We start from the raw sequence: 13,846 nt of genomic DNA, 5'->3' as shown, positions 1-13,846 counted from the left end.
AGTCTCTTTGGTAGCCGATACATGACCAAGAGGGTCAAAGTTCAGGGCGCTGTGTTATGAAGACACAATATGTCCAGATTGTGTGCATAATGCATGCAACAGTGCATACTTTGCAAGGGCAGCTCAGTACCTGTTGATTGAAACTTGATCAAACAGAATCAAAGATGATATTGTTTTACATGGTAATACATAAATACAATAACTTTTCGTGCATAGTTTGTGTTAAGCCCTGCATACACAATTTTGAGCCCTCTCAGCTGAAAGTGGACCAATGTTGACAGAAACATGGCGACATCTCTTATTGTGGCTCTATAACTGTGATCCTACTGCGCACAGTGAGAGAGGTTTGCGGTCTTGTGATCAAAGAAAGCCTGAGATAAAAATCTGATAGCATCAGAAATTTGGGATGAGAATCTCACTGTGTCACTGCTGTGACCTATGTTTACTAATCAACCAATAGAAATGCAGCATGAAATGACGCTCTGATCAGTGCGACACTGCTAGTGAAGGCTAAATGCTTATATATGCTAACAAATACTCCTAGCTCTCGTCGCAAAATTGGTGCAACAAGTTGGCCTCTTTTCCCCCGCCATGACAGTATCGCTGTCTCCTCCTCTTCTTCAGACTTTTTAGGACACACATAAATGCCTCTACAGCGAGTTGTCAGTTTGTTTGTTTACATTTTTCTCTTACCACGTAGATGGATGATGCACGCCAAGGATGTTTTGTTCATATGTACTGACATCAGTGGACACATGTTGTAGCCTGTGATTCAGTAGGCGTTGTCATCGTACTGTATGCATACATCAAACTTAATGTCATGCCTGAGTTTATTGATCAGTGTTGCAGAGTGTAGCTGCACTAAACTTATAAGATTGCAAAAATCTCACAGTCTGCAGGAGGCTTGAGACCATATACTGGAATTATTATCAAGTTTTATGTGACTCGTCCTACCCATATAGTCACTTGAACCTTTATGTAATCACTGAACTTTATTTAAGGTTGTTTTTGAAGAAAACTGTTGAAGGTCCCAGACTCGCAGGTGGCAGGCATGCACAGGCTTGTCTGCATTGGGAATTTCAGTTTGAACCAGAGACTGATAGAATCAGGACCTAGTGGACTGGTCGAGAAAAGGAGGAGATTCGTCGGAGTCCAAACTATAGAGGCTGGTGCACTGAGAGCTCTGGTTCAGTCTGATTCCGGATGAACTCAAGTTTTTTCTTGTTGGTGCCAGAGAGCACAAGAAGCTCTTTGTAACTGAGTTTGCTTGCTTATGATCTACTTGAGCGACTCCTTTTGATTCTTCTGAGAAGCCTACTTTATTTAAAAATAATCAGACTACCATTTGGGCTAACTTGACCCAGTCACAACACCATCAGACACAATATACCTGCTACAAGTAAAAAGAAAAACTATGCGATTTGGAATGCTGTGTAGCCTGTAAACCTGTAGTCTCTACCTTTGTATTTTTAGGTAGAAATACAATAAAAAAGAAGAACATTGAACAAAAATAAGGCAAATAGGGCTGTAAATGACAGAGTTCTTCGCTGTAAAGATGCAAATACAGCATTATGTATAATAGGACAATATATGTCATTTTAATTAGGATTTCTGCATTAATAATACATGATTTCCAAGGATTTTCCTAATTTATTATGAATTGATTAATAATACAGCGGTTAACATGACAGTTCCTTTTTTATCCTCTAAACAGAAAGCACAGTAATTCCATAGATAGAAAAAGGTATATATCTGTATCACTCTTCGTTCCCTTCTGTTCTTGCCATTCTGAAATCCTCTGACTGTTTCCCTGCTGGTCGACTTTTGGGAGATTCTGGGACACTTCCTGTCAGCACAATCTATTCTTCTTTTCCAGCAGAGATATAACGCAATTAGCTCCTCGGCTGTTAAATTTGTTAAATGGCCTAAAGCTTGTCATGGAGGTCCAAATGGTTTGCTATAAATGCCATGTTAATGTTACAGACTATTAACAGTCCAATAAAAGTCTCAGGAAAAAAGGCTCCGTTAAAAATAGTTTCATGAATCAGCGCCGCATTAGATAAATTAGAGACCATATTTTACATCACCCGCACTTTTTTTTTATGCTCAAATCAAAATGATTACATAGCATAAGTGAACACTGTGCCGTGATGACTTAAGCAATTATTATCTCATATTTAGCAGGAAAGGTTGGACTCAAGCTGCTTCCGTTAATTAACTGCACATTCTGAGGAGGCTTAAATGAACTATTTTAACTCACTAATCAAGCATCAATTTCTCATTTAATGGGTTTGAAATAAGGAGCGGCGCCAACACATATTGCTATCGCATTCCCTTTCACTCTCTGCCAGGCGCACAGTCTCCCCTGCACACATTATCAGCTGAAGGAAGCCTGCTGGGAGCTCTTCCGTGGCGGTTATAATAGGCAGTGGGGAGGGCTGGGGCTGCTTTGAGTTGGATGACGTGGGAGGGCTACATGCGTCAGAAAATGGTTGAAGTGAGTGAGGAAGGGAGGGAGCGGTAGTCGGATCTCCACTATCCAGCAGCGCTGGTTAGACAATGTTCTCCTACGAGTTTCCTCTGATCAGGAGGCGATGGGTGACAGGCTCAGTGTGAGGTAGAGCGTCGAGCTGAGGAAGCTCAGCACTGAAACTCACCGCTACAAAAAGAAGTATGGGTTTACTCTCCCCGAGTTACTATTCTCTGCAAATAGCCCGGTGCACACAATGGGCCTCATGCAGCAACATTCATTAAATTTCTTTTATATTTTCTCTTAATTTTTTGCTAAGAGAAAATATAAGAGAATACAACTCCAGATGCACCAAAAGCACTGATCCGTCCAAATCTACTCTGACCAGGTGTGCTCAGTGATAAATCTCACTGATCATAAGTCGCCTGTAACTCTGGCACATGGCCGAGACGGGAGACATGACGCCAAAAAAGACCGAAAGAGAAAGAACTTTTGATTGCAATTGATGTAAGCCAACCTTAACAAAGTAAACGTGATTTCAGAGAAATGTATTGAAATATTTCTCAAATATAAAACGTGTTTGTCCTTGTGTTGCACAACAATATGTAGACTGTGAAAATGCTTTTCTCTTATCTTGGTAGAAGTGATCACGACCACTCATAAAATGTTCTCTTACCTAAGAGAAAAACAAAAATAAGAAAACATTGGAGACTCCCAAAAATCAGTGGGTACTAACAAAATAAGAACAAATCTTGGATACAATCAAAACTAAGAGAAAATGTGTTCATATATTGTTTCTTGCATGAGGCCCGATATCACTCACTTACCAGTGAGTGCATGCATTCATTAAATAAATAGCTTTTCACTTATTTTCTTTATTCGCTCCATGATCAGACTCAAACATGTCGGTCCAACCCCATATGAACATGCATAGTTTCTGTCTGACCCTTTGTTCAAGCTTGAATTAATACCTGAATTTCCAGTGTAATGATTTTTTTTTCTAAATATTCAAACATTTATTAAAAGCTATGGGCTGAATGTTTCCTCACACTTTTTCTTTTTTTTCTGTCCTTTTGCTGTCAGCTCTGCATCACAGGCAAGCACGACAGGTTGCCAGAGTGTGTTGGGCTGCTTGGTGTGCCCATACCTTGTTCATGACATTACAAAGGCCATAAGATCCGCATTAAATTAAAAAAAAAGAACATTTGGAAATTGGCTTACCTTTAGCCTAGCTTTGCCGATAGAGCTAATGTTTCCACAAGTTTGGTAACATCTCTTTTTCACACATGCTTAAAATCCAAGCAAATTGGTCATATCGTGCATCTGCAGTGTTTCTTCATGTTCTGTGTTGTAGTATTTGCAGCGGTTTCATGTGTTGTAATGTACTGCAGCACATGTTTTTAAATTTGAGTTGTAGAGTGTTTTCTTAATGTATTGTGTTGTGGTATTTGCAGCTTTTTCGTAATGTATTGTAATGTATTGAGCACAATTTTTAAATTGAATGTGTTGTGATGTATTGCAGAGTGTTTTCTTAATGGGTTTCTTAATGTGTTGTGGTATTTGCAACATTTTCTGACAGTACTGCATTGTGGTATTTGCAGCATTTTCTTAATGTGTTGTGTTGTGGTATTTGCAGTGTTTTCTTAATGTATTGTGTTGTGGTATTTGCAGCGTTTTCTTAATGTATTGTGTTGTGGTATTTGCAGCATTTTCTTTATGTATTGTAATATATTGAGCACATTTTTTAAATCTAATGTGCTGTGTTGTGTTGTTGAGCATTTTCTTAATGTGTTGTGGTATTTGCTTTATTTTCTGTGTTGTTATGTGTTGTGTTGCAGCATTTGAAGCACAATTTGCAAATTCTGGCATGTGTCTTTAAACTGATTTTTTGGGTTTTTTTTGTTTGTTTTGTTTTGATTAATCTACAGTATATTTGCTCCTGTCAGCCTCTGTACTGTAGTCCCAGAGGAAGCCTCCACACTTGTTCATCAGTGCTTCCAAAGCTACAAACTGTTCCTTGTCACCACTGGCTTCCAACTCCAAACAGCACACATGCAGCGAGTCAACAGCACCACCTCTGACCCCTCATATGCTGCCTGTGAGCTGCTGCTGCTGCTCCATTCTGGGAAACATTGTCAATCCCTGAGCAGCAAAACCAAAAGAAGTTTCTGTCTGACAGCAGAAAGAATCTTTAAGCAATCACACCATAGTACCACATATCAAGCTACGCCAACATACATTTCACATATGTGTCCGGTACATGTACAAATGTGCAGTCGTCACTGTGGATTCTGGTGCAGATTTGAAGCAAGCGGCAGACATCCACAGATTTTTATTCTGTATATTAAAATGCACACATTTTGAGGATTGTGCAGCCTTGGCAGAAGAATGTACTCTTTCCGAGTGCTTTCTGCTACTAACCTGCTCACGTATTCAGCAGCCTGGTGGCTTTATGAAGCTTTATACTGAAGGACACAAAGTAGACAAGAGAGAAAGGTCTCACAGTGCCGAGTCCATCTTTGTCTTAAACAGAGTCTTTTTTTAAGAGACTTTTGGCTAGTTTAATCTGAAAAAATAGCAAAGGCATAGAGTTGAGTCTCATGATTTGGACATAAAGAACATCTGTGAAGTAAAAGAAGCGTCCCTTTGTATCATGGCTTTAATTTGACAAGTGGATGGTGTTTTTGTAAGCCAGCAGAGTGGAGGCTCGTCTGCGGCGAAAAATGTCTTGTTGCCTCATGTCAGTTTCAAGTGTCACAATCTCCCAGTTAAACTTCCAGCCATATCATGTCAGTATTGCAAATGGATCAACTGACTTGTTCTAAATCAGGACCTTAATTAGAGCAAAAATAAGTGGAGTGGGCATGACGGAGGGACTTTTTTTTTTCATTATACATGCCAGTTTGCACAGTGCGTGCACGCAAACCTGTGCTTACAACGTGCATACAAACATTTTATTTCAAATCTGGGATGTTTCAGTATTTTCTTACTTTAATGTCTTCGTATTCTGCAAACAAATTTAGAACTGCCTCAGACCATGTGTATGCACAAACAACAAAGGCCTGCCTGTCATACAAAATGTATACACAGAGCTTACAATTAAATGCAGAGCATATTAAAACCACAATCATTAAAAAACGATTATTGTTATAATTAAAATATTCCACAATAAAAACCAAGTGTCCCAGTCCCAATCCTTACAGTGGACTATGTGAGACTTGAATCTGCCTGTAATGATGGCTACTCCTTTAGTGTCTTTTAGTGCCTCAAAATTATTCTTATTAATTTTTAAATTATTATTATTTTTAGTAGTAGTAGTATAAACAATTAAGAAAGAAAGTATAAGAAATTTGGATCTGCCTCAAAGCAACAGTTAAAATGTCATATCTAACCTTGCTAATAAACATGATAACACCTTCAGCAGTGAGACGTCAGAGACTGACATGTTTCAACAACTTTGAACATGTTTGCAGGGAGTGACGAATGGCTGTGACAAACGGCACACTCACAGTCACTCACTGACGGTCCAACACTGGTGTGTTTGGTCTTACTATGTGCGTAGAAACAACCTCACCGTTTTCCCCATGACTCTCCTCTGAGTAAACACATTTCCTTGCATTAATAAATGCAGGCATGGCAGCCTGCTGATTGCAGACAGTGAGTACGAGCCTGCCAGTTGATGATTCTGATAATTAAGGGGCCGTTTACACGGCAACGGTTCTTGCATGCAACTTTTGTTACAGCTTGGCATTCTGTTCACACAGCAACGGCTTTTTGGGGGCCTGAAAATCTGAAGTTTTGAAACCAGGTTCCAGAGTGTAATGTTTTAGAAACAAACCTGTCTGTCGCCGTGTAAACTGGTAATGTGCAGATCCTGTGAGAACAGTGACATCATGGCTGTACTTGGCGCATGCATGTGATGCTCTCTTGTGGTGTGTCATTATAAAGTTACACCGCCAGCTACTGGCCTGGCATGCACACTACAGTGTTTTCAGTTGTATATGCAGATCCATAAACACCAGGATCATTTTCACAATGTTATCATATGACCGTGGATTATTTTTTTTAAACGCAAAGGAAAGACTTTTCCGTTTCTTGTAAGGCTGTTCTCATCTAAGCGTGGCCTAACATATGCGCGTGCTAAGCACAGGATCAGTGGGTGTGCACAAGTCATGAATTGATGGTAGTTTTCCAGGCGCCCTCATTTCATGCACAGAGTAAGAATGTTTCCATGCACATATTAGTATATGGGGCCCATCAATTTTGAGGCTGTTATTGGAAAAACAAAAATAATTGTATTGTGTTTTTTAGAAATTAGATACAGATTTTATGAATTGATGCCAAATCCAAACCCTAGTTTCCTTTCAGAAATCTCAAAAACATGGGAGGGCAACAAGGAACTTAACAAGAAATACCCCAAAAAGTTACCTGAAATCTCTCAAAACTCATATCCACACGGGGAGCGAACTCCAGACTCCTGCTCAAAAGTAATTTGTTTGTGGGACCCACCCCCCTCTCCTCCCGCTCGCCCTACAAGCGCACTCATGCTCGTTATATTTCATCATTACCGGCAGTGTTATTACCTGACTCTGTCCCTCAGCGTTTTACACACACATCCGTTCCATCGAGCCACAATTTCTAGTGACACCACCCATGTGCATTGCATGTGGATGCACTGGTGCCATCCGCCCAGCCACCGGCGTGCAATAGCATCGCCACCTGTGTCTGAGTGCGTTCTCAACTGACGCCATTTAGCCGTGTTTCGGTTGGATGCAGAAGGTGGTTTTTGGCGTCATGCTCGTACACTGAAAGCACTGACAGAGCGGATGTATTTTACGAGTTGAGAGTGAGAAAGCGCTGTGGTCATCATGTGCTTGTGTTGTTTAAATCATGTGCTGCATCATGTCGAAACAAAAAGAGCAGACACAGAAGGATACCTTAACCATAATATGTAGACGTGGAAGTCCACTGCAAAGCAGCAACATTTGACAACTTGGGATGGGAATGTCACACTATGCTCTAAATTTGGATAAATAAAGTTCATGTTGAAAAGTGGCAAAGTCCGCCTTTGGTGACAAACACAGTATAAAAGGTGTGTTGCTGTCTACTATTTAAATCAAGAATATCTAATTTTACAGGCAAATATACTGCAGCACATTTTCTCCTTAATTCCTCTATAAAATGACAGTAAAAAAGACGTAATATATTTGCATGAACACAGTGGTATTTACACATTATGCTAATGTATAAATCACTTGTGAGAATCTCTGCAAAATTATAATTTGAGGTCCCGAAGCATAAGTGAAAAGTTCAGCCATCAACGGTATATTGCATAATCATATTCTCTCCTCAGCTCTGCATTTCTTTCACGTCCCTGTTTCTCAGTGTTCCCTTCGCAGATTGCTTCAGATCGTACTGTACTCTCACTCGCCACAAACCCTCACGCAGCTTCAGTCAAGATTGTCCCTCTGTGGGGCTCCGCACCAGGGACTTGTGATTGTAATTTAATTTCAGCCACTGAGGGCCATTGCCTAAGTTAATCCCAGTGTACAGAAGGATCATTAGTGTTTGGAGGGAAGAGAGGAGGACTAAAAGAGCTGTAGTAGTGAGGAGAGAGGAAACAGAGGGGGAAGAAGGGGGTGGACAGACTGCTAATGAGACATGCTGAAAACAGCAGTACCGGCTGATGTAACTTCTTATGGAATCTACACTTTGGGGGTTTAGGGTTTAAGTAACCGGCTGCAAAAGGAGATGAGGTTGTACAGAGGTGCCAGCATTAGAGTGTCCTGGAGTTCACCCTGCTCCTGGAGGAAATATTTAACAATGGAACAACCTGCGGTCCAATTAAAGACAGTTATTTCGGAGCGTGTTAAATTTAGGATCCTAATGTAGAGGCGGCAGGATGTACGCTGACGTCGGTGGATGTAAGTTAATTAGGATATGTGCTTGTTCCAGCTGAATGAAGAACTTCACTGGCATTATTCTGCTTTTTTTTCTTATTGTTAACAAATCCAATGGAATGGCCAAATCCTGCAATGTGTTTCTCTGTCTCTTAATAGATTCTGACTTCTCCCACCTCAGAAACACATTGGTTCCCACTGAAGCAATAGTTCTTTAACCCTTTGATACCTGAGTATACCTGGAATAGCTCCCGATGCTGCGGAATATGAGTGCATGTGAATGGTTTCTGAGTAGCAGGTGTCACCATGTCCGGTAGCCATGGCCACCAGTTTGTGAATGTGTGTGTGAATGGGAGAACGTGACATGTAGTGTGAAAGCAATTTGAGTGGTCAAAAAGACTAGAAAAGTGCCATACAAGTGCAGTCCATTTACCATATACCATTTCTTCAAAAAAAGGGAAGAAGGAGTAAGGGAGTAAAGCTAAAAAAGTTTTTAAAAAATCACAAAAATTGCCTCACAAAAGGGCTTTCATTTATCTCTTTTTTCTTTAACATATTTTTTATTATGTAGTTAAGAGAAGTATAAATGTAGTTTCAAGTCTCTAGGCACCTAGAGGAGCAAGCATACAAATTCTAAAACATTAAGAATGTTTCGCTATGATTGTAGAATGCAGCATTTGTCTTGCTGTGTGCTGTGGTGCTCTCCATGGTGCTGAGGTCTGTGCACTATGGTGCTCTCTGAGGTCTTTGTGCTATGGTGCTCTCTGAGGTTCTGAGGACTGTGTGCTGTGGTGCTCTCCATGGTGCTGAGGACTGTGAGCTGCGGTGCTCTCCAAGGCTCTGAGGACTGTGTGCTGTGGTGCTCTCCATGGTGCTGAGGACTGTGTGCTGTCGTGCTCTCAGGTGCTGAGGACTGTGTGCTGTGGTTTCTTTCAGGTTCTGAGGACTGTGTGCTGTGGTGCTCTGCAAGGTGCTGATCTGGCAGCTGTGTGCTGTCTTGCTAGGTCTCTTTCTCCTGCCTACACCAGCGGGGTTGTTTTTGCCAGCATAACTCCTGCCTGTGTTTTCTGGGTTACTGAGTGGTTAATCCATCAATTACCCACTTCTTACTTCACATTGGTATTGTCGCATTCTCATGACTGTTCTTAACCCTTTGAAACCAGCACAAATTAGTTTGATTTCTTTCAAAAACATGGAAGAAGGCAATGAGCAACGAAAAAAGAAATGACCCCAAAAATTAGTGAGAAATCTGTGGACAAGAAAGTAAGTAGAAAGTAAAAGAATAAACAACAACATTATGGAAATGACCTGGTAAAAGTTCCTTGACAATTATAATGTTTTTTATAACATAATATTAGATATCTAATTATGATTCCTAAAAAAAAGTGTTTCCCTAGTTTTTTTTCTTTTTTACTTAGCCATTTTCCCCTAGCTTTTTCAAAGTATTTTTTTCTCAGTCATTTCTCACAATTTGTTTAACATTAATTACCAAGTTGCATTGACTTTTCTCTTGTATTTCTGAAAAAAAAAAAAAAATATGTCAATTTGCAACATGTGTGAGAACAGAGTGATTGAAAGGCGCAGCAACATGGTTGGGTTTAAGGAGTGGTCAGTTATAAAAGCTAGATTATGTCTGACCTTTTGAAACCTGAAGTAACATCACTTTTTTTCTTCGGATTTCAGACGCCTTTTGCAAGTGTTAAAGCTTTGAACCCAAAGCAAATTGATGTGATTTCTTTACAAAGCATGGCAGAAAAGGCCATAAGTAACTTGATAATAAGTGTTTCACAAATTGCCAGACATTAATGTAATTTTAATTTTTTAATTTTTTTTTTTAAAAGCTAGGGAAAATGTCTAGAGAAAAAAAGAATGTACCTAATTTAAAAAAATGATATATTTAAAAACATCTGATTATTATAAATAAAAATTTTGAAGTCATTTTCTGCTTTGCAAGAAACATCTCCTGGATGCACTGGGACGCATCCTCGGTGGTGTATCCTGGGGTCATTGGGTGTTTCGAGCTTATTAACATCATTCACCCTTGCCCAGGCGACCCAGTCAGGGATGATCACGCCCTGACTTGCGTCCCAGCAGCGATCCACAAATCAGCCTTTTTAAACCAAAGCCACCTTGTGGCTTTCTTTGCAGCTTCACTTGCGGATTGAATGGCCCTCTTTTTAGCCGCTCCAGTAATGCCAAACTGAGTGAAGACTTCAGCTGCTTTTCCAGGTCGACCTGCAGCTGCCAGTCAGAGGCTGTGTGAAGGAGGCCTGTTATTGTTTTTGCCTGTGCCTGGGGTTTCTCTCCAGCTCTGATGAAGGTGACTGCCTTCTTTAGGGCATGATTGTGTTGGCTGGTGCAGACAGCTGAGGCTTAGCTCTCTGAGCTCTCTGCCACCTCCACTTCCTTCTCTGCCCTCCATTTCCTTCCTGTCCTCATCTTGATGCCAGCTGATGACACCTTGCAGTCCCTGGAGTCCCTGTACTGTAGGGTTTCTCATGTGCGAGCCACGATGAACTCCTAAGTGAGGCCACTGAAGGGTAGCTGAAGGGTGTTGCTTTTCCCATACAGTGCTGTGCTGGTGAGGCTGAGTGGAAGGCCCAGCCACCTATGAAGCAAGCCAGTGATCTTCCTCTCAAGGGACTTAACTGTTGTCAGTGGGACTGCATAGACCAGCAAAGGCCACAGGACTGTGGATGGAATGCTGTTAGATCTAGGCTTTAAATCTACCAGGCAGGCCAGACTTTCAGATGACCTTGGAGAGCCAAGTTCCAAGCTCTTGGTTGGACTCCTGGATGCTTGCAGAATCTCTCAGGCTTGAGTCAAAGAGCCTCCCCAAACTCTTGACTGGTCACTCTGTGATGGATGGAATGAGAGTTCCTGAGATTAAGAAACAGAATCTGTCAGTCACCTTCCCCTTCTTCAGCACCATGGACTGTGACTTGGAGGGCTTAAAACTCATCCTTGCCCAGGTGATGAGTCTCTCGAGTCTTTGTAGGATCCACCTGCCTCCTTGGACAGATGTTGTTGTGACAGTGAGGTTGTCCATGTAGGCTCTTATGGGAGGCTGTTATACTCCAGACTTGGTTAGGGGCCACATTCCACCTCGGCTGACTTGACCACCATGTTCATGGCCAGGGCAAAAAGAATAACAGAGATGTTACAGCCTGTTAATATTCCTCTGCCAAGATGATGCCAATCTGATGTTTCCGACCCAGAAGTGACCCTGAGCCTGAAACTATTGTAATAGTCCAGGATCAGGTCCTTGATCTTACTGGGAATGTGGTGGAGGTGTAGTGCAAGCTTATGTCGGTATGGACCAGTAGGCATTGGCCAGGTCCAACCACAACACCGTTAGGTCACCTCTGTTCTCACAGGTCTCTGTGATGAGCTGCGTGACTACACCTGTGTGCTCCAAACAGCCAGGGGCTCCAGGAATCCCACCCTTCTGCACTGAGGGGTCTATGTAGTTGTTCATGATGGGAAACTCAGTCAGTCTTCACGAGATGATGCTGAAAAACATCCTCTCTTCAACATTTAATAGTGAGATTGTCCGGAATTGGTCGATATTTTACGATTTCTCCTCTTTGGGGATCCAGACTCCCTCAGCACAACTCCACTGGTCAGCGACACTCCCCCTTTGCCAAATCACTTTTAAGATCTTCCACAAGTGCCAGAGAAGCTTCTGACAGCGCTTATAGACCAGGGTCTATAAGCACTGCCTGGGTAAGGCACTGGGGCCTGGAGAGGATGCTGAACGAGCTACCTTGATGACCCCCTCAACCTCCTTCAGACTCTGCTCCCTTAGATTGAACTCTGTTGTTGGGGGGGTGGGGCAATGATGAGTGCTTTGTTGGATTCGAGCTCTTGATCCCTTATAGGGTCGCTTAAGGTGTCCTGGAGGAAGCGGTTCACTTCCTCTTTAGAGCACTCTAGACGACCGCTGCGCTTCTCCTCATCAGTAGATGTCTTGTACTTTTTCTTGAGGGTTCGAAGCTCTTGATGCAGTTGATGTGTTTTGGTGGCCCTGCAGTTCATGTTGTAAGAGGTGGTCTTGGTCTTGCTCTTCTCTTTCTGGTCAAATCTCTCTGGAGCATAGGTGACGATGATGGTGGTCATCGTTTGCAGTTGAATGTCAGTTGCTCCTTTGGCTGTAGCTTGGATGGATGATGTTGGACACATCCTCATCAAATTGCTGCCACTCACTCCTTTTGCTGGCTGGGGGCCACTTAATCTGCTGCTGTGAAAGCACTCTGCGGGGATTGGGAGACTCTGGTGCTTGGAGGGACCAGGCTCTGTGGGTTGCTCCAGCGTCTCACCAGGTTCAGAACCTGTGCATTGCACCTCACTCTCCGTCCGATTGGAGATTTGCTGAAATTTAAACCTGTTTGGGCCTCTTGAGTGTATTTTATTGTGTATTACACTGGTCCTCAGTAGTATGTGGTGAAAACAAAAAGAATACTGAAACTGTAGGATGTTTGTTCATGCATGAAGGGTATCCTGTGTGTCCCTTGTACATGGAAACCAAAGTGAAGTGGGAGTTGTCCCATGGGCTCTCTGTGTCGGATTATGGTGGGCTTTCCAGGCATGGAGAGGTGCTAGCTATCAGATGTGAATATGGAGGTGTATATTCTTATTTGGTTGGAGGGGTTATTCTCTCCTCCACAATTCTGCCTCTTTATCGTCTGTTCTCTCACAAAAAAAAAATGTTTTGACAAAGCAGTCAGTCAATAGTAATTGATTTCATGCTGCACATGGCACGGGTAGATTTCCACACGGCAGCGGGACACAGTAAAAAGACTTGGTTTCCTTGCTGAGGAGTAGGAGGTGTGCAGACTGTCTCCTGCAGCTCTTGATCAAAACAGCTCTCTGTGGCTGCTCCTCACTGATCCATTACTCTGACATATTTCAAACTGACCTACTGTCAAACGTTGACCAAACTGACCGTGTCTTGTTTTGTAGACGCATCTCTGATGAATGATCGCAGTCAGCGCACACATTGTATTTTCTGTCTCTCTTTCACAATAAAACGCATTCAATTTTCCTCCAGTTGCTACTTTTAATGTGAACAGGGCTGTTTCTAAACATTTTGCAGCCCTAAGCGACATCTTATGCTGGAGCCCCACTGCCCAAAAAAAAAAATCAAACCACTAACAGCCCTCTGGCTATGGCCTCAAAGCTCACAGTCTTTTTTAATATTTTTAATATCATAAATAAACAAATGAACCACGATATGAAGACAATATTTTTTTCCTGTTTACAAGAAAATATGTTCAAAAATGAAATTGCACAAATATTAGTAAATGAGAATAAATACTTTAAACGGCCCTCCAGATATCTTCCACTCAGTTAGCATTTTGAGGATATTTTTCACATGATGTTAGAAAAAGTCTTGTGTTAGGCAATTAAAACTGGAATTTAAATGCAAATAAACATGTTAGTGCAAATGAAATTGTACTAAGTCTAATTTCCCAAA

General features: G+C 41.7%; 1 pseudogene; it reads right to left on the bottom strand.

The window, feature by feature from the left end:
- Positions 1-10,743: 10,743 nt before the first annotated feature.
- Positions 10,744-13,338, bottom strand: LOC121959120 (annotated as a pseudogene).
- Between the last annotated feature and the right edge of the window lie 508 nt (positions 13,339-13,846).

The sequence above is a fragment of the Plectropomus leopardus genome, chromosome 19 (assembly GCF_008729295.1).
Source record: "Plectropomus leopardus isolate mb chromosome 19, YSFRI_Pleo_2.0, whole genome shotgun sequence".
Lineage (NCBI taxonomy): Eukaryota > Metazoa > Chordata > Actinopteri > Perciformes > Serranidae > Plectropomus > Plectropomus leopardus.
The sequence above is the reverse complement of the archived record's forward strand: the minus strand, read 5'-3'. Positions and strand labels throughout refer to the sequence as shown.